The following is a 21514-nucleotide window of genomic DNA, read 5'->3' on the forward strand; positions in this document are numbered from 1 at the left end:
AATGGGGTAGGGTTTGGGGTCGTTTGAAATTAAAAAAGGAAAGGGGAGGTCTGGGTCGTTGATAAAAAATGATCAACCGCTCAGATTAAAAGAAAGCGGGCGGGTTTGATTTGATGGGTACTGGGTCGGGTTGATTGGGTAATTGGGCTGGGGTGATTTGGGCTCAAATTGGGGCTGAATTGGGTTACCAATTTGGCTATAATTGAAATGCATTGGGGCCAAATCGTAAATAGCCAATTTTCCCTTTTTAATTTTTGATAAAATAGTAACACAACTTTAAAAGTAAATTAAGAGTACTGGGTAAATAAATATTGTATAAATATTAATTTAAAAATGCTGGGATTAATTTTATAATTATAAAATGCTAAACATTACAAGATAGGCTATGATTGCAATTATATGCAATTTAGCTTTAAAAATGCCAAATGAATTTGTAAAAAATATGCAAAAATTACCTTACTTATATTTTGGTGTAAACATGAGAATGAAATAAGTTACTCACCAAAAATGATAATTTGGGAATAATTTTGGATTTTTGTGGTATTAAAACAGGCAATAAATTGGTTTAAAAATCATGAAAAATACCAAAACTCATGGGTGTGCTTATATATGTACACATATGCTATTTTGGAAGTATTTTGGGTACAAAAAATACACAGGTAAAAATTGTGTATCAACAGTGTTCGGGACATTTTTGGCTCTGGAGTCGTTCTTTGCAAACTTGATGTTGCCTCATTGAGGGCTTACGAGTTTTGAAGTTTCCGACCCGGAGGTCATACGCCTTCGAATTTTTGATGCCAGTCCCCGAGTGTTCGGGACATTTTTTGCTCTTGGACAGTTTTTGTAAAAAATGGCAAACTTCATTGAAACGTGAAATGCTTTGACGGAGGGGAAAGTATTCTTTGATTACTTGGTACAAGTATACATATTTTGGTTGTCGAGGTCTCGGTTATTCTATACGGACACGGTTCGTTCGACCGTTTGGCCCGGCACATCATTTTCCTATCGAGAACCCTTTTAGCCCATCTTGGCTTCTCCGAGGAGGTGACCTTCCGGGGGATGTCCCCCAGTATTCGAGGTTGATTGAAGAGAAGCCTTGAATACTTGTTGAGTCTTTCTTAGGTAGCATATAGATGTTGCCTCGTTAAAAACCTTGCTGGAAAAACCCTTCTTGGGATAAAACCCGATCGAAGGAAAAAAATGCAACGCATGCTTTTGAAACCTAAGGTCTTCAGGCTAGAGAGTGCTTCGGTTGTTTCGATTGAATACCTGCACACAGGTCAACGTAAAATGTAAATATAGAAAGGGAGATGATCATACCTCAGTGCTGACGGTGCTTTGGGCCTTGATATGCTTCGATGGTTTGTTCTCAGGACGCGGTACGGTCCTTTACTTGTTCAGTCGGGTGTAGCCGAGAGTATATTTTGTTGTTGCTATTTTATTGTCTGTTTATTCTTTGGCTCCTTCGATGTTGGAGGTATCGGCGCTGGTGCCACATCGTGCACCGCAAACATCTCTTTCGCTGCATGCTGTTTTTCGTAGATGATTTTATTCCGTCCTTTGTTGGAAATTTCATCATTTGATGGAGAGTGGAAGGTACTGCTCTCATGCAATGTATCCATAGCCTTACGAGCAAGGCGTTATACCTCATGTTTCCTTCGATGACATGAAACTTGGCATTTTGGTTTGTGCCAGCCACGTTGACCGGGAGGGTTATTTTCCCTTACGTTATTTTGCTCACCATGTTGAATCCGTTGACGACTCGAGAGCTGGGCATGATTTGGTCGAGCAGTTCGAGCTGCTCCACCACCCTCGACCTGATAATGTTGGCCGAGCTACCTGGATCCACAAGCACACACTTAATTTGAAATGTATTTACAAGAAGAGAAATTACCAATATGTCTTTATGAGGCTGAGATAGAGCCTCAATATCTTCGTCACTGAATGTAAGGGCATCCTCGGGTATGTAACCTCGAGTTCGCTTCTCCCTGGTGAGGGATATTTTTGTTCTCCTGACCATGGGTTCCTATGGAGCGTCGGTGCCTCCAAAGATCATGTGGATGACATGTTGTGGTTCATCTGTTTCATTTTTCTTGGTCGCCTCTCTTTCCCAGAACTGAATTTTGGCTCGGTCGCTGAGGAATTCTCGGAGGTGCCCTTTGTTGAGTAGTCGGGCTATTTCTTCCCGGAGCTGTCGGCAATCTTCTGTTCTCTGACCGTGTGTGCCGTGAAATTCACACATTAAGTTATGATTCCTTTGCGAAGGATCCGACTGTACAGGCCTTGGCCACCTGGTGTCTCTAATTTTACCAATGGCAAATATGATGTCTGAAATATTGACGTTGAAGTTGTATTCCAACAAGCAGGGTGCCTCTGTCGGCCCTGTGTGCCTATCGGATCCGGCTCTGTTCATGATTCCCCGAGGATTCTGACCTCGATCCATCCTTCGGTCATTTTGAAGGTATGTTGCACCTTGGGGCGTTTCTTCTATCTTCAGTGTATGGTTGGTATCTTTCTTTGTTTGGCCTTGGCTCCTTTGCCGGAAACCTAGTTGGATATACCGAGCCCGAGGGGGCTCCTAGTTGGTCGTCCTCGACCCTGATCTTTTATTGGTATCGGTTATGGACATCCGACCAAGTCACGGCGGGATATTCAATCAAGTTCTGCTTCAGCTGCTTCGAAGCTACCGAGCTTCACTCGTTCAAGCCTTGAGTGAAGGCCTGCACTGCCCAGTCATCGGAGACTGGAGGTAATTCCATTAGTTCCATTTGAAAGCGAGACATGAACTCCCGCAGCATCTCGTCCTCTCTTTGCTTGATTTTGAAGGCGTCAGATTTACTTGCAGCTACCTTGATGGAACCAGCATGCGCCTTTATGAAGGAATCTGCCAGCATGGCAAACAAATCTGTCGAGTTTGAGGCTAGGTTGTGATACCACATCATCGTCCCTTTCGAAATCGTCTCTCCGAACTTCTTTAGTAGGATGGATTCGATCTCGTCGTTCTTTAGGTCGTTTCCCTTCACTGCACAAGTGTAAGCAGTGACGTGCTCGTTGGGGTCCGAGGTCCCGTTGTACTTTGGAAGATTGGGCATTCTAAACTTTTTCGGAATGGGTTTTTGTCTCGCATCCTGCGGGAACGGCTTTTGTACGAACTTCTTTGAATCTACACCCTTCAGGATCGAGGGCGCATGCGGAATTTGATCGACCCTAGAGTTGTAAGTCTCTACCTTCTTGTCAATGGCTTCTATCTTCTTCTCGCCCGACTCGATCCTCTTTGTGAGGTCCTCGAGCATCTTTATGATGGCAGGGTCGGCTACCGACCCGTTATTGCTTGATCTTTCTGGTACCTGCCCGACTTGGGGAGCCGTTTCCGGTGCTACTGTGCTTGGAGTTTTCTAGTGGCTTTACAATTGAGCAATTCTCAGTTGTTGTGCCTGTAACATCTCGAAGATGACGCAAAGGCTAACCCCTTGTTCCTCATGACCCGGGTTTTTTGGGCTTCCTGTTGATTTTCTTGGTGTATACTCCTGTCGGTGTGGGAGCTTATCTCGACGTGTTGAGCGTTGCACGAGACCGCGTCCATGGGAATTGGTTCTGGTGCATCCACAGGGTTTCGTGGTGGTACGCCAACACCTGGAATAGCTACACCATTTTCTCCATGGTCCTCAAGACCGTTGTTTTCATGTGCGTTCACTGATTTAGACATTTTGACCCAAAATCAAAGATCTTGGACAAGAGGAAGTGTGAAAGATAACTTGTGTTACGTAGAAAACCAGCAAGAAAAACTCACTATTAATTTTAGCCCCACGGTGGGCGCCAAACTGTTTACGTTGAAAACGGTAATAACAATTAGATTTGATTTTGTGGTTCTAAAAATACATGATTTATTTTATGCTAGTTGTTAGGCAATTGATGCTAAGTGACAAATTAGAAAATAAGATAAGAACTTATAGATAGTGTAATAATCAAACCGAATGGCCGGAAATCGGGGCCTCGAGCTGGCGTATACGGGGCCTCGAGGTCGAGTTTGTTGCCTGGCTAAGGGCAATCGATGGAGGATTAACTATTATGAGAGCTTTGATGACAGCTCTTTATGATCAATAATAAGTAATAAATGAAGAACAATTAATGAAATACAATAAGGGCTAGTAAGATAATAAATGTAAACAATAGAATCAATAGAGAGTATGTTTGAGTTAGAGAGCAGAGAATGTTCTTGTATTGAATGTAGTGTGTTGTATCTTGTATATTGTGTCCCCTTACAGAATGATAAGGATCCCCTTAGTATATGAAGGGAAATCCCAACATAGTACATGAGTAATTATTATAAAGAAATATAGCTGGCACAACTATTTACTAGTCTGGCACAGACTAGTGTTTCCCTTGCAGGTTTTGTCAGCTTCAGATCATACGCCTTGGGAACTTCCTGCTTTCTCATGATAATCGTCTACTTGCACTATTTCGAAGTCGAACGTTAGGAACCCTCGGGGGTCAAACCCCGAAACCAACCTCGAGCCTTCTGGGACGGTCTTCACGGGGTGCCCTAGTGATCACAAAATCGGACCTTTCATTTTTTATCGTATACAATCTAGTTTCTCTTTCTCAAGCAAACACTAGGTCAAAAAGGCATGAATCAATGTTTGCAACCATTAATTCTAGAATTTAAGCATAAACAAGGCTAGATATCACTAACCCAATAAAAAACTAGCCCTAAAATTAAATATCCATTAAGTATCCACACTAGGGTTGAGCCACAACCCTAGCTAAAGATTTAGCTACTCATAAAAAATGAAGAAATACAAGAAGAAATTAAGATAGAGTACATAATCAGAGATTAAACAAGGAAAATCTAGTGTTAATAAGTCAATCCATTACAAAAGTACTTAAAGAAGCAAAGAAAAACGTTCAGGTGCACCTCTGCAAACTAACCTTAACCTAAAAATGACAAAAAGTTGTATTTATACTAAGTAGAAAATATCTGACAAAAATGCCCCTACGGAGGTTATGCGGACCGCAAAATGGCCTTATGCAGCCGCACAATTCTGGTGCGGTCCGCACACTTGGGAACTTGGGACTGGAACTTGAGGTCTTCTGCGGGCCGCATAAAAATGGTTGCGGCCGCACTGAGGATTCTGCAGCCGCACAAAAGTGATGTGGTCCGCACTCTTCAGCTTTTGGACTTTGATCAACTCTCTGATTCTTCACTCTTGCGGACCGCATATTATGATTGCTGCCACACTTGATCTCCTGCGGCTGCACATTTTTGGTGCTGTCCGCACTGTTTGAGTTGTCTAAAACCCCTTCTCTGAATCTCGTTCTGCGGACGCACTAGATCTACTGCGTCCCCCACTGCTACTTTCTTTGCCCAGTTTTGGCTCTTGTTTACTTTGACTCCTTTATGAGTTGATTTCGCCTTCTTTGGCTCGTTTCCCAATATTCCTGCAAGTAAGCACATTTTGTTAGTTTTCGGGAATACCTTTAAGCATTTTTGAGCTAAAACGCAAGTATAATAGAGCAATTAAGCGGTCAAAATCCTTACTTATCAGCTCCTCTGTTATAGCTGCCTTAAGGCCTTTAAACGCCTTTTGACAATGCTCCGTCCAAACCCATGGCTTGTTCTTGTTTAGCAACTCAGTCAATTGTGCGGCCTTTGGTGAGTAGCCACTGATGAACTGACGATAGTAGTTAACAAGGCCAAAGAAGGATCTCAACTCAGTTACCTTTATAGGTACCTCCCATTCCTGGACAGCACGTACCTTAGCCTCGTCCATGCGTAGCTCTCCTGCTAATGACATGGCCTAAGAAGTGCACCTTTGATTGTGCAAACTCGCATTTCTCCCTCTTGATGTATAGCTCGTTCTCCCGCAAGACTTGGAAAACCTTTCTTAAGTGCTCCATGTGCTCCTCCAAGGTGTTGTTGTAGATGATTATGTCATCTAGGTAAACTACCACGAACTGATCAAGGAAAATCTTGTTCACATGGGTGCAAAATGTGGCCGGTGCATTGGTTAAACCGAAGGGCATCACCAACCACTCAAAGGATCCATACCTCATTACACATGATGTCTTTGGCTCATCCCCTTCTACAATGTGAACCTGGTAGTAGCCCTTGCAAAGATCCACCTTGGTAAAGTACTTGGCTTGCCCAAGTCTATCGAACAAGTCAGCAATGAGCGGGATTAGGTACTTAGTTGATTTCTCCATCGTTCGCCATTCCCGTAGTTGCAATCTTCGCTCTGATACCACGTTGTCACGTCCTTAGTCGTTAGCTAAGTACACGTGTGGTACTTGACAACTTGCTCACGATATTGCACAACTTGCTCACATTCTTGCTATGCCAAGTCAGCCTTACTACACTCAAGATCGCTAAGAGAATGGTAGAAATAACACAAGAGAATTTTTAAAGGAAGCTTCGTATTAGAGAGAACTTGAATTGTTTGCTTGGTGAAGTACAAACGGATGGCCCCTTTTATATACTAGTGTCCTAGGGGCTAATGTATAAATATTAATTGTTACACAAGTCCTTAATATTTAAAAGATAAGGTCTTTCTTGTCACGTCCCAAAACCTGAGGAGCGCGACCGGCGCTCAACCGAGTAAACTTGACTGAGCAAGCCTGTTAGGTTTCATACTACCCAAATTCGTCTTTGAATAAAGAGGAAATGTACACCATTAATCAAATTCTATAAACATGTCATTAACGATTTCCATTTCATTTCCATTAGCAACTTCGTTCATAATTTTGAAGATATTACAAATTTTATACATCTTTGCCAAACATCAATATTTCTATTTTAATTCTAATACCCGACACTACCCATAATCGGTCTATTGATCCTCTAGATACAACTGAAGAGAAATATGAAAATGCCGGCAACAAGACTCCGGCTATACCTCAATTACAAGTACATGATGAACAAATGATACAGGACCCCGAAATAAACTAGGGCTCACCAAGTCGGCTGAAAAGAGGATACGCCACTAGCTGCGACCAACACTGACTGCTATGGAACCACCTACATCCATTTAAAGATGTAGCGCGCCTGGCAAAAGGGACGTTAGTACCATTGAATAGTACTAGTATGTATAACTAAACACCATCTCATTAGAAAGAACTATCATACAAGAACAAAGAAATCATAAACACCATCTCAATAGAAAGAACTGTCATACAAGAATAAAGAAATCATAAAGATCAATCAAATGCTTTAAACAATCACCACATCATCAAATCGAAGGATCATATAACTTTTACATAATTCCCATACCTCTAGGTTGCGACTTTTAATACTTTTCATCATCATTCACAATACCACCGCTTTATTGCACGGAGTCCAATCACGACCCGATCGGCTAGGTTGCCTCATTTGATACATGTACCTCAATCACAATTTCATTGTTACTTTCCAGTTTCAATATCAACACAATACCACCATGTGTGTAGCATGGCGTCCGATCACGGCCCGATCGGCTAGGCCGTCTTACCAAGATATTTTTCCTTTACCATATATCATCTCATTTCAATCTTTACTTCACATATGTCAGTTCATCGGCACTTGGGGCCACAATTATCACATCATACTTGGCACTAGGCCACATTTCATAATTCGAGCTCTTTTCCCCCACATTTCACATCAACATCAATTTAAACAACAAGCCATTCAATCCAAGATGTGAAGTACACATGAGAGGAATCATGAATCATGGACATATACAATATTTCAGAAATCATACACCTCAAGTTCATTAGCAACGGAACTTTAAACACAAATGATTCTTCCAAAAAGGAGGGAACACACCAAACCACAATAGAAACACACATCAAAGTCATAAACAAGCAATTACACCAATTATTCTTGAATTTCTCTTTTCCAATCACGACAATATACAATTTCAACATCGGAGCATGTAACAACTCGGATCACATTGGATGTACTTATAAGGCAGAACATTATCTCGAACAGCCACTTATGGGCATAAATTGTGTACAAAGCCTTTAGGAAACTTTATTATTGAAGTCATTTATGGAAAGTAGAGTCAAGGCTCATTTCATAATCTGTTTCATATTTTCTCATGTCATAGGCATCACCAGGCACAATTATAACTCAAGTTCTCGGCACGTTTGCCACACTCTATTTCCCAAATTCATTTGATTTGTTTCAAATATCTTTATACATAGAGGATTTCACATAGTTTGGCATAACAATATCAATTTAAACTTGACTTTAAATCTAGGCATTTTAGCACATAGTTCACATTCTTCACATATTCTCATTTGACAAAATAGCATATTGAAAGCATTGAGACACACCTTGCACATATATTCATGCAACACCAATTCCTTTGAAATAACAAGTACTACATCAATCAAATTTTGGACTTACAATATTTGCATGGACACCATGGGAGCTCAATTTCTAAGAAGAGGGGGTTTTAGCCATACATACCTCAAAGAGCTTTTCCTTAAGTTTCTACAATCCACCAACACCTCTAGCAATAACAATCTATAAGGAGATAGCGGGAATCGATTAATAATTAGGAAGATTACCCATGGTGTAACTCTCTTAGGAATTTCATGAAACACCTAACATGCGAAGTAGTCTACAAGGTTTGAAAATGGAAATTCCTTCTTCCCTCAACCAATTTTAGCAGGAACTACCCAAATTAGTTCTTTAATATCACATGATACAACTTAGTCCCACATGCATGGCCTATTTCTAATCCCCACAACATATTTGAATCATTAACCTCTTACATGAAATCTTGGAAGAAGGACTTACCCGGATGGAGGACAATCAAGTGGTTATCTTCCTTGATTCTTGAAAACTTGAACAAGATTTTGGTGATTATGAAGCTAGGATCCTTCTTTCTCTCTATATATGCTCTCAACTCTCTCTAAAATTAGTAGAAAAATGACCCCAAATGAAGCCCCTAAGCCTATTTATTAAAATGGGATTGGGTTATAAAAATAGGAAAAATAAGCCTCTAAAATCGGGTCTGCGGTCGCATAGTGGACCGCAAAACAGGAATGTCGCAAAATGCATCGCGGAACTGGTGCCCAAAATTGGGCTACACTGGACAGGTCTGCGACCATTTTGCGGTCACATAACCACTTCTACGATCGCAGAACTGGCCGCAGAATGGGATTTTGCCAGCTTTGGGTAATTTGGTCATAACTTTGTGTAGGAATGTCCAAATAACGAACGGTTTGATGCGTTGGAAACTAGACTCGAAGACCTTTCATATGATACGTTGTTCATAACATAAAACTTTATATATATATATATGATATGCTCGTTCAAAGTGGGGGGCCTTACATTCTCCCCCGCTTAGGATCATTCGTCCTCAAAATGAGGAGTAGAGTCCGCCCCAAGAACTTAACACATTATATCCCTTTTTTTTTTCACCTACCTCAAGTCCCTAAATTTTGACTAACTCCCAACTTTTTCAGAAATTTCGGTAGAGTCTCCTTTGTAACTAGGTCTATCCACCTGCCAGAGAACCACCAAAACCATCCTAACAACTCATCCACAACTCGACAAAGCACCACAAGGTATATATCCATAACACTAATCTCTGCATTACAAGCGCTACATTATCATAATGATACCTGATCATGGACTGCACATTTTTAAATCACAACACCTATAAGGTACCTTTAAAATCAAAACCAATTGTTATACCATCAAGCGAAAATATTTTCTTTCCACGACACTTTCGGCCTTCAAGGTGGTCTCCTTGACTTACAAGTTTTGCCATAACACATTCACGGAAACAATCCCAACCTCCAAACATATCTAACAAGGATGACAGCTAGATACCTCGCATAAGCTAACTATCCGTTAACTTCACCTTCAATAATTTCCACCTTAATAATACACAAGGGATCTCCAACTACCTTCTTAGACATAGACATGTGAAAACACAAAATATATGGGGAACAACTATAGGGAAACTTCATACTCCTAGTGAGGCCTAATTTGAAATACACTTATACAACTTTCATTATCAACTCACATAACATCTTCAGGGGAAAATATTGAGAATAACCTGTTCACCCTCCTATTCACTAAATATCTAGGAGAACACTCACACTTAACCCTTGATGACCTTCAACAGTTAATCTAAGATGTGCTATCATAAACTGACCATAAAATTACCTGTCGAATATATGTGATCACACGGTGAAGCTTCCTCTTTGACTTGTTTGAACCTTCAATACCCAATAGATTTAATGCAATGGGGAACAACATAGTTCAAGATTAGGCTGGAATTATCCAGGAATTCATTAATGTGCTGAGTAGAGTATTTCATGATTATATGCTAAGAGATACGAAGATTACTACTAACAATATTGACATGGTTAATCATTGTGACGACATCAATTATTAGATAAATGAGGCATAGGGGTAACAAGTACACTGGCAATAGGAATCATTAAGGAGGAATATTCAAGTACGTGACCCAGTCATCTCCTGGAAAGTAGGGAAAATCCGTTTATCAAGAATGAGAATGCTCTGGCACCTTAATGCGATATGGGTTTCAAAATACATGAAGTTGAATTACACTCCTAACGTTAACTGACACAAGGAATCTATGCCACAAGCCCATGAGGATGAAAAGAAGTTGAACACTTATGAGATTATCATATTTTAGACAGCTTAACCCTTCCTGATAATTGATCCTTGTGAGAGAACTAAAGATACGACAACTTGTCTTCCAAGTCAATATGCTCATGATATATGTAAAACTCTGAAGCCATATAATCTTAACCTTTCACGAGTGAAACCACATAGCTAGGACATTTTAATATTGGGATAAAATCATGTATTAGTTAGAGGGGTTCTAATGGTTAACATGATGCTCCGGGGAGAAGGACAAATAACACTCCTATCCACCCAGGGAGGTGGAATACCAAGGGTAGAAAAACTCCTCGCACATGACAATGACATAGTCAATGATTCTAGAAGTCGAGTGTATGAAGACAATCGAACCCAATGAGACAGTATAAAATAATCATGGAAGGTCTGCAGATGTTCATGATGAGTTCCCCATGGATTTTGAGTTGAGAAGCACCCAGATGCTAATGAAGGACAGGAAAACATGAGAAGTAGGTGTTGTTCTATGATAGCCCCCAAATGTGCATTTGGTCTTGACGGAGAGCCTATTGAGGGTCCTTATGAGAAAGTAAGTGTTATAGTGACACATAGAAGGACACGTTCTCTCATAGATTTCGAACAAGTGTTGGGAAACTAGCACAGTGAATTTGCTAACTAAGGAACACAATTAACACATGTTGTGGAGGTATAAAGAGAAAATAAACATTTGTCATGAGCTGGACATGCTTCTGCTATATTAACTCCCAACTGCAATACAAGACCACGTCACGGACAACCACAATACTAGGGACAAAGTGAGATACTTACTGTGGGATCTCCCAAGTGGACACGAAAGTTATATAAGATGGCGACGCAAGTTTTTCCTATGATGGGGATGTGAGGATCTCAATTTTTTAGAGAGACTTTATGCACACGGTGACCATTTCGATTGACATGCACTCATATGATAGGTGTTAAGGTATGTTCTTATGTTACTAGACAATGAGAAGGTTTCATAATGATACTCGCATGAGAGTAGAATGACTATTCAAACCATAGAGGCCATATACACCTGTGAGAAAAAGGGTGACTCGAGAAGGGTCACAACACCGGATGCTTTTCATGGAACTTGACACCACATAGGTAAACTTTACGACGGTGCATGCATAGGCACAAGTGGGCAGATGTTGTCCATTTAAATTAAAGATTTTGTAAGAAATTCATCAGGTATAGTCCCTTTTTGAGAATTTAGGAAAAGCAAGTGGGAAGTATTAATCCTAGAGTCATAACTCCATTCAAGGACACAATTATTGAACTTAATTCCACAAGAATTTAAATAAGAGGATTTGTAATAGAGTGTGGATTCACGAACAATGCGTCTCGTTCAAAGAGTCGATACATGCAATGTTTTGTTATTCAACATCTTGTTAAGACCATGTTTATGAGAACTCTTCAATATGGATGCACATGTACAACAAGTAAAATTTTGTGTTGTTCATAATGATATACTGAGGAGTGACTTACTTGGTGACTTTATCTTGATAGGGAAATAACTTTACTGATGCCCCTCGACTCCACATCCCTAATGCATGTTGGTAACATACTAATATTCTACATTATCTAGTGGTGCAGTGACATTAATAAGAACATGAGTACTCCCCTCGGCAACAAGTCCTACCAATCACTCCATGGCTCGATACATCCTCCTAACAAACCCTTGGGCACTCTCCCTCGGACTAAATGGTGGGGTCATTCCCTCCTTACTGCTTCAAACTCATGGATTATGGTATTAAGATTACTCATCTTGGGAATAAGACATTAGCGAGGAAATTAGCTCCCTATCTTGAGCTCTACTGTACGATCTGGAGTATCAAAGAAGGGTGAAATTCCAAAAAGTCCAAATAGCCTCCAACTTATAGATGTGGTCGACAACACACCGATAAGAAGGACTCTACTAGACACGGCTCTGAGACATCCTAGGACACTTTAAAACCATAGGCTCGGATACCAAGTTTGTCACGCCCCAAAATCCGAGGAACGCGACCGGCGCTCAACCGAGTAAACTCGACTGAGCAAGCCTGTTAGGTTTCATACTACCCAAATTCGTCTTTGAATAAAGAGGAAATGTACACCATTAATCAAATTCTATAAACATGTCATTAACAATTTCCATTTCATTTCCATTAGCAACTTCGTTCATAATTTTGAAGATATTACAAGTTTTATACATCTTTGTCAAACATCAAAAATTTTTATTGTAATTCCAATACCCGACACTACCCACAACCTGTCTACGGAGCCTCTAAATACAACTAAAGAGAAATATGAAAATGCTGGCAACAAGGCTCCGGCTATACCTCAATTACAAGTACATGATGAACAGATGATACAGGACCCCGAAATGAAGTCGGGCTCACTAAGTCGGCTGAAAAGAAGATACCCCACTAGCTGCGACCAACACTGACTACTATGGAACTACCTACATCCATTTAAAGATGTAGCGCCCCCGGCAAAAGGGACGTTAGTACCATGAAATAGTACTAGTATGTATAACTAAACACCATCTTATTAGAACGAACTATCATACAAGAACAAAGAAATCATAAACACCATCTCAATAGAAAGAGTTGTCATACAAAAACAAAGAAATCATAAAGATCAATCAAATGCTTTAAACAATCACCACATCATCAAATCGAAGGATCATATAACTGTCACATAATTCCCATACCTCTAGGTTGCCGCTTTTAATACTTTTCATCATCATTAACAACACCACCGCTTTATTGCGCGGAGTCCGATCACGACCCGACCAACTAGGTTGCCTCATTTCAGACATGTACATCAATCATAATTTCATTGTCACTTTCCAGTTTCAATATCAACACAATACCACCATGTGTGTAGCATGGCGTCCGGTCACGGCCCGATCGGCTAGGCCGTCTTACCAAGACATTTTTCCTTTTCCGTATATCATCTCATTTCAATATTTACTTCACAAATGTCAGTTCATCGGCACTTGGGGCCACAATTATCACATCATACTTGGCACTAGGCCACATTTCATAATTCGAGCTCTTTTCCCCCACATTTCACATCAACATCAATTTAAACAACAAGTCATTCAATCCAAGATGTCAAGTACACATGAGAGGAATCATGAATCATGAACATATACAATATTTCAGAAATCATACACCTCAAGTTCATTAGCAACGGAACTTTAAACACAAAGGATTCTTCCAAAAAGGAGGGAACATATCAAACCAAAATAGAAACACACATCAAAGTCATAAACAAGCAATTACACCAATTATTCTTGAATTACTCTTTTCCAATCACGACAATATACAATTTCAACATCGGAGCATGTAACAACTCGGATCACATTGGATGTACTTATAAGGTAAAACATTATCTCGAACAACCACTTATGGGCATAAATTGTGTACAAAGCCTTTAGGAAACTTTATTACTGAAGTCATTTATGGAAAGTAGAGTCAAGGCTCATTTCATAATCTGTTTCATATTTTCTCATGTCATAGGCATCACCAGGCACAATTATAACTCAAGTTCTCGGCACGTTGGCCACACTCTATTTCCCAAATTCATTTGATTTATTTCAAACATCTTTATACATAGAGGATTTCACATAGTTTGGCATAACAATCTCAATTTAAACTTGACTTGAAATCTAGGCATTATAGCACATAGTTCACATTCTTCAAATATCCTCATTTGACAAAATAGCATTTTGAAAGCATTGAGACACACCTTGCACATATATTCTTGCAACACCAATTCCTTTGAAATAACAAGTACTACATCAATCAAATTTCGGACTTACAATATATGTATGGACATCATGGGAGCTCAATTTCTAAGAAGAGAGGGTTTTAGCCATACATACCTCAAAGAGCATTTCCTTAAGTTTCTACAATCCACCAACACCTCTAGCAATAACAATCTATAAGGAGATAGCGGGAATCAATTAATAATTAGGAAGATTACCCATGGTGTTACTCTCTTAGGAATTTCATCAAACACCTAACATGCGAAGTAGTCTACAAGGTCTGAAAATGAAAATTCCTTCTTTCTTCAACTAATTTTAACAGAAACTACCCAAATTAGTTCTTTAATATCACATGATACAACTTAGTCCCACATGCATGGCCTATTTCTAAACCCCACAACATATTTGAATCCTTAACCTCATACATGAAATCTTGGAAAAAGGACTTACCCGGATGGAGGACAATCAAGTGGTTATCTTCCTTGATTCTTGAAAACTTGAACAAGATTTGGGTGATTATGAAGCTAGGCTCCTTCTTTCTCTCTCTGTATGCTCTCAACTCTCTCTAAAATTAGTAGAAAAATGACCCCAAATGAAGCCCCTAAGCCTATTTATTAAAATTTTCTGGGGCCTTACATTTCTCTAGAATTCTCTACAAGCCTAGAAGATTCCATAGGGTCTTTCAAAGGAAATGCCTATACTTCTCTAGAATCTTCTCACAAATGATATCCTTCCTCCTATATAAACTTCCACGTGGCATTAATATATGCCAAATGGTGCGTATGTGGCATGATGACGTGGGGGGTCATCATATTAGTAACAATTACACGAGAGAGTAGGGAGCCGGACCATTGAAGCTTACCTGACATATTTTGACTCCTTGATTAATCTTTAAACAAGAGTGGATAATATGTTACCACTCAGCCTCAAGTTTCGCTAGCTAAGTTTGTCTCGTGTTAATAAACCTTTCTGGTTTAAAGATCACAATCATGTTATTATTAGTGCTGTTTTGTTTCAGATATAACTTTACAGTTACTAATTTCTTTCTTGGAGTTCACAATCTTCATTTGTTTGAATATATATATATATATATGATTGCCCCTTCTTTTTAGCGTTGAATCTTTATAATATTTGAATATACCACATCATTAGGATTTAGGAGACTTTTACATGATCGACCAAAGAGATGATCGTTTGACAGAAGAATACCCTTTGTGATCAGAGGCTACTGTTATATGTTATTTCTACAAATATTTGAATCAGGCGTGTTAATAAGTTTTGTATTATCTTTTACTAATATCCTCCTCCGTTATGAGAAGAAATCTTCTCCATTGTTACCGCATTGTTGAGTTCAAATATAAAGGGTTTATTATCCCTTCAATATTTTCTTTTTGAAGGAAAAAAAATAAAGAACCTTTGCCTTTCAAACCTGGGGGATGGGCAGTGGCGAAGCTACAGTTATGAAAGGGGCGTCAATCTTTGCTACAAAATTACATTGTATGAATAGGTTAAATTTTGTTTTTATTATGCATATATACTATATTCGGAACCCTTTTGATTTTTTTTTTTTTTATGTATTTACTTCGTTATATTTTTACAATCTTTACTGAAAAACCTTGTCCCGCAACCGGTGATGGCAAATTCTATGACAAAATCTCTTGAATCCTGTTGGATAGGTTATCAAATTGAAAAATGGAAAAAAAAAATTAGGAATAGGAAAGTAATGGCCTTGGCTAAACTCCCGAAGATGTTATACGCAGATGGAAGTTAGTTGTGTATTGATAAAATAACTTTGATAAATAGCAAAAGGAACGTATGTAACATGTGAGATACAAAATAAAAATTTTCAGAGTTTCGAGGACTGAGGTGGGTATGTGTGACATGTTGGATGCCAAAGAGGAAAATTTTGTTTGGCTGTGACTTTTGCTTAATGTGATGTTTATCCAAGCATAAAACAGTAACTTTCATTAAATTGCTTCATGCACCTAACTTCAAATTAAAAATGAATTAATTGAATAATAAGTCCATGTAAGAAAAAAGGTAACAACATCACTGGGTTGCAAATTAATGCCAATTTCGATTACGAGCCGTAGCTTTATTATCTGAGAGCACTTGAATTTGAGCAGAAAGAACAAGCCCCAAAAATTACAGTCAAACTTCTCTATAACAGCATTTCTATATAACAGTCACTCACTATAAAAATCAAGTCTTCCTCAAAACTGATTTTTTAAGTTATATTTTACTTCTCTATAATAGCTTTTTTTTTTTTTACATATAACAGCAACAATCATATTTATAGCAGAATGCTCTTGTAAAATTACCCCTCTATGACATCCATATAAAATCTTTAAGATTACTAATAATAATTCTAAAAATATATGCACACAATTTTTTCCATTAAAAAGTTTCTATCTTGCATAAAATATAAGATTTGAAGATTTGCACATGATATTTTTTCCATTGGATAAGTTCCAAAAAATATTTAGATAGAAATATTTAACTGTTAAGCTCTTAGATTGTCTTCAAAGGAAAGTTATTGGATACTTTTTTGCTGAAAATTTGGACACGAATCTTCGTCAATTCAAGCGTTATATCCCTAGTAAAAGAATGAAATCTATGAAACAAGCTACAATTACAAAATTCTTCCATCAATATTGGAAAAAAAGTATCTTTTTAGGTAGCTTTAAAATGTCTGCCTTAGAGCTTAAATCTTTATACTTTTGTTATAAATTTATTGATAATGTATTAGCTTTCTTCAATATTTAACTAGTCAAATATGCATATCTTTTGAGATTTTAAATTTGAATAATTTTCTTATCATTTGTATACAACATTAAAAAAAGAAAAATTATTAATGTTTGGTTAATTTTTATCTATAACAGTCAAAAAATGTTTAAACTTCAAATGTTGTTATAGGTGTATAATAGTTATTCACTATAAAAGTTAAAAAATATTATAACAAACGAGGGTTTATGATCATGTTGAATGCCCCTCAAATGATAATTCTCCTCCCAATCCAATCCCAATCCCATCACTTTTGTTCGCTTAGAATGTCTGAAAGGAGTTTAATTTATTCCGTCTTCCAATGTTTGAGGAGTACGTGCAGTATTCAGATGCGGATGCAATGTAGAAGCAATGGGTTCAACTGAACCCATAGTTTTCGCTCATACTCTATATATTTTCCCAAAAAATCATTAAACGTGTACAAATAATAAATTTTTGAACCCATTAAATTAGATGAGATGCGATAAATGGGAATTTGAACTCATAAAATTTAAATCTTGAACCCACCTCTGTCTGACAGTATTTGTTATGATTGGAGAGTAGAACTTTGTTAGAAATTTGAAATGAAAGGAAAGAATAAATACAGAAATAGAAGAATTAGGTTTGAGGCGTATTGCTATCACTGTGGGAAAGGGTGATAGGAGATATGCCCTTTTAGAGTACAAGAAGTCTATTATCGGTTGACTTGGAAAAGATCCTGATTTGAATTGAAACAACAATCTTATATAAAGAGTCTTTGTTGTTAATTTCTATTGGAGTTGTAGCTAACTGTTCAGAGCAGATTTCACCCTTTCATATAGTCATCTTTTTGTAATTTAACTTTTATAATAATAATAATAATAATAATAATAATAATAATAATAATAATAATAATCACATTAATAATAATAATACAATACTGCTACTAAAATAAAATATAATTAAGGAGTTCTTAAATTTCAAGTCCATGAATAAAGCAAATACAAGAGTCTTCGGTTGGGTAGCTTCTGGCACTGCAGAGCTCTCAAAAAAATCCCAAATTACGTTTGAAGTCTCTTTATTATTTTTCACTTCAATATTACAAATTAGAGTCATAACAAAACTTGCTTTATAAATTCCTATTCAAATTCAGATCCAGTCTCTCCAGTGTATGATCTCTCCGTTTTTTCAAGTTAGACCTTGTATTTCTTACACCTGTTTCCTCCACACACACATCCACACATAAAAAATTAATAAAATAAAAAAAGAGATACTGTGAAAAATAAGCAATTAAAGTGTATCTAATTTCTGTAGTGAACTTTTACCCTGGGTGAAAGATGAAAAAATCTGGTGATTAAGCTAGGAGTAAGACCTCGAACGTATTAAATGACCCCAAGATGTTTCAATAAGTGCAACACTTTTTATACTCATGTCTATAGAGACTGGTGGCAAAGATGCTATTGATCATGCAGCTGAGAAAATTGTTATATGGATTTTACAAGTAAACAAATATGTTTGCTATATACTTAAAATTGTATTTCCTCGACATTCCCGATGAAACGTAATTGTGCTCCTATATGGCTACTAGTTGGGGATTGATGGTTTGTTAATTATTGATAAGATTTATTTTTCTAAAGCTAATTAGACGTCTAAACGCTATTTTAAAAACTAGCGCATTAATATTTATTCCCAATTAGAGTTCAAAGGTGAAAGTACAAGGGGTGAATTGTGGTCTATTAAAAATAGTTGACAAAGATGAGATTAGTCGACTAGATCACGTGCAGAATGCAAATAGAGATAAACAGAAAGAATAGTAAATGGAACAACACACAGGAATTTTTATACTGGTGTGGTACTTACGTCCAGATTCCTTTGAGTCACAAGGGTTGTCTTAGATCTTAAAAATAATTACCGCAATGGTGGTTTTAACTCGTTCACTACCAACGGAATGTAGAAGCTATATATTTTGAATGTTGACACAACTCTCTTTTGCATTCTATCTCTTCCTATCTTTTATGACACTGGTAAACTGAAGAATACAATGTTTATGCTGAGAAGTAGAGAGACATAGAAGATTTCAGCCTTCGACTTTTCTGATTGAAGATGTCAGATATTCTTTGATCTTCACTTGATATGTTTCCTTGTTTGATAATCTTGACCTCCTTCGATTGAGACTGAGAGGGCACGGCAGATTGGTTTTCTTTTTGATGGCTTCTTGTCCTTTGATTCAGCATCATCTCCTGTAGTTTAGACATTATCAACTTCTTTGATTAAGCATCATATCATTTGGTTTAGACATCATTAGCTTCTTTCCTCAGCATCATCTCCTTTGGTTTAGACATCATCAGCTTCTTTACTTTTGACAACTTTCTTTCCTTTTGTTGATACCGTGATTTCTGCAATCAATGTAAATAGGTTGTCATAATTGAAACTTAGATTTAGATTTAACATTCTCCTCCTTTTTGATGATGACAATAAAGAGAGAGTAAACAGTAAATCAATGTAGATAAGTATAAACCATGTATACTTCCCTTTCATTATGCATGCTCCCCCTGAGTTTATGCTTTGTACTTATCATTGCTCCCCCTGAGTTGATGCTTTACTTCTCTACTGTACTGTTCTCGCCCTTTGACATCAATCAAAAAAGAAAAAAAAACAGGCCGAGTAATATAGGAAGTAATATTTATAAGAACATACTAGTTAGAGCAGCAAAAGTAATGCCTACAGCAGAGGCATAGAGGATGGTTCATATAGATCTAAGCAAAAATAAGTTGTAAGACCAAAAGCAAGCAAGCAAAAGCAAAGCAAGAAAAGTTATTTTTAACAACATCATCACACAAATAGGCATTAGCCTCTTCCCGGGAAATACTTGAGGGTATTGATCACTTTGGTGCAGAAGGAGCCATAGAAATTTTTGACATCTTTGACAAGCTTATCCATCTTTTCTGTCACAGAGTTGAATGCCCTGGTTCCTTGCCTCCGTGTGGCTCTAATATCCATCCTAAGCTTGACCACATCTGTATATGTTTCTTTAGTGTCTTACATGATCTTGTCCACCTGTTCCTTCATCTCAACGATCAGTAGTTTTACCTCATCTAGATATAGTTGCATCTGCTAAAATTTTTTAGAGGCAGTCGACTGAGATTCTTGTTGTGCAGTATGAGCTTTAACTAGCACTGAAACGCTTTCAACTTTGGCACGCTTAACCCATCCATCATCACCCAAAGCGTAACCCATCATTGGAAAAACTGTCTTATCATAAGTGCTGGTAATATGCTTGGGTGAGAAATGTGACAAGTCTACCTTCATAACTTCAAGAATGTATGAGATAAGGAGACCATATGTTAAACTAGCAGCAGAAGAAGAGATGTCCCTGATACTCTCAAGCATGTATTGGCGAATCCACACAAACAAGTCCAGTCTTTATTATTAACAAGACAATAAAGGACAAAAATATCTCTAGTGGATAAAGTTCTAAGGGACCCAGTTCTGGAAAGCAAAGTAGTGGAAATCATGTGGGCCAAAATACGATGTTCAAACTTCAGATTCTTGGGACCAATATCAGGAGGGTTATCAGACAAAAAGGCTTTTGCTTCTTCAAAAGTAACTTGAAAATATTTTGGCCAAGAATTTTGCTCAAAGACATCAAACCCACTAAACTTAGCAGAGAAATTCTTTTCAAATTGATAAGAGTCCATAACAATTCGAGTGCCTTAAACCATGATTCCAAATCATCTTTATCATTCACAAAAAAATTTGCGTAGAACATTTCGCGGGCTCTTCATAAACAGAGTTTCGAATAGTATCAAACAGAGAAGAAAGAAAATCAAATATAGCAGTCACATCACAGTGCATATTTTTCATAATAAAAAGACTTGTAAAGCGTCCATAAGACATAGATTTTTACTTATAAGACTCAAACCTTGCTTTTTCACTAGATCCATAGAAGATCAATTTGTCCTCTGGTCCAAATTTCATGCTTTCCACCTTTGCTTTCTTGCATGCAGGCATTTTGGGGGTTCACTCCATGGGCCTTTTTCCTGCCTTATTCTAGCTAATAGGAGGGTTTTCTGAAGATTCACTGCTCTCGTAGTCTGTTTTGAGAAAATCTGAGTCGATGGATGACTCCAGGTCTATAGTTTCTTCAGGGTTGAGGGTTTTTTGAAACCTTCTGCTTTGTCTGGTTGCAGTGGAAGAGGAAAGATTTATTTTTTCATGGTGAGAAAATTTCCTTGATGAGAATGAGAGGTGAAAAGAAGAAGAAAGGGTTTTTAACAGAGCGTTGGGAAGGTTGAAGAGTCGTCTTGGTTAATGGAAAGGTTGAAGAGTCGTGTTGGGAATTCAGAATGGAAGTGACCTTTCTGAAAGGATGTTTCGGCGGT

This window comes from Nicotiana attenuata, unplaced genomic scaffold, assembly GCF_001879085.1.
Source record: "Nicotiana attenuata strain UT unplaced genomic scaffold, NIATTr2, whole genome shotgun sequence".
NCBI lineage: Eukaryota > Viridiplantae > Streptophyta > Magnoliopsida > Solanales > Solanaceae > Nicotiana > Nicotiana attenuata.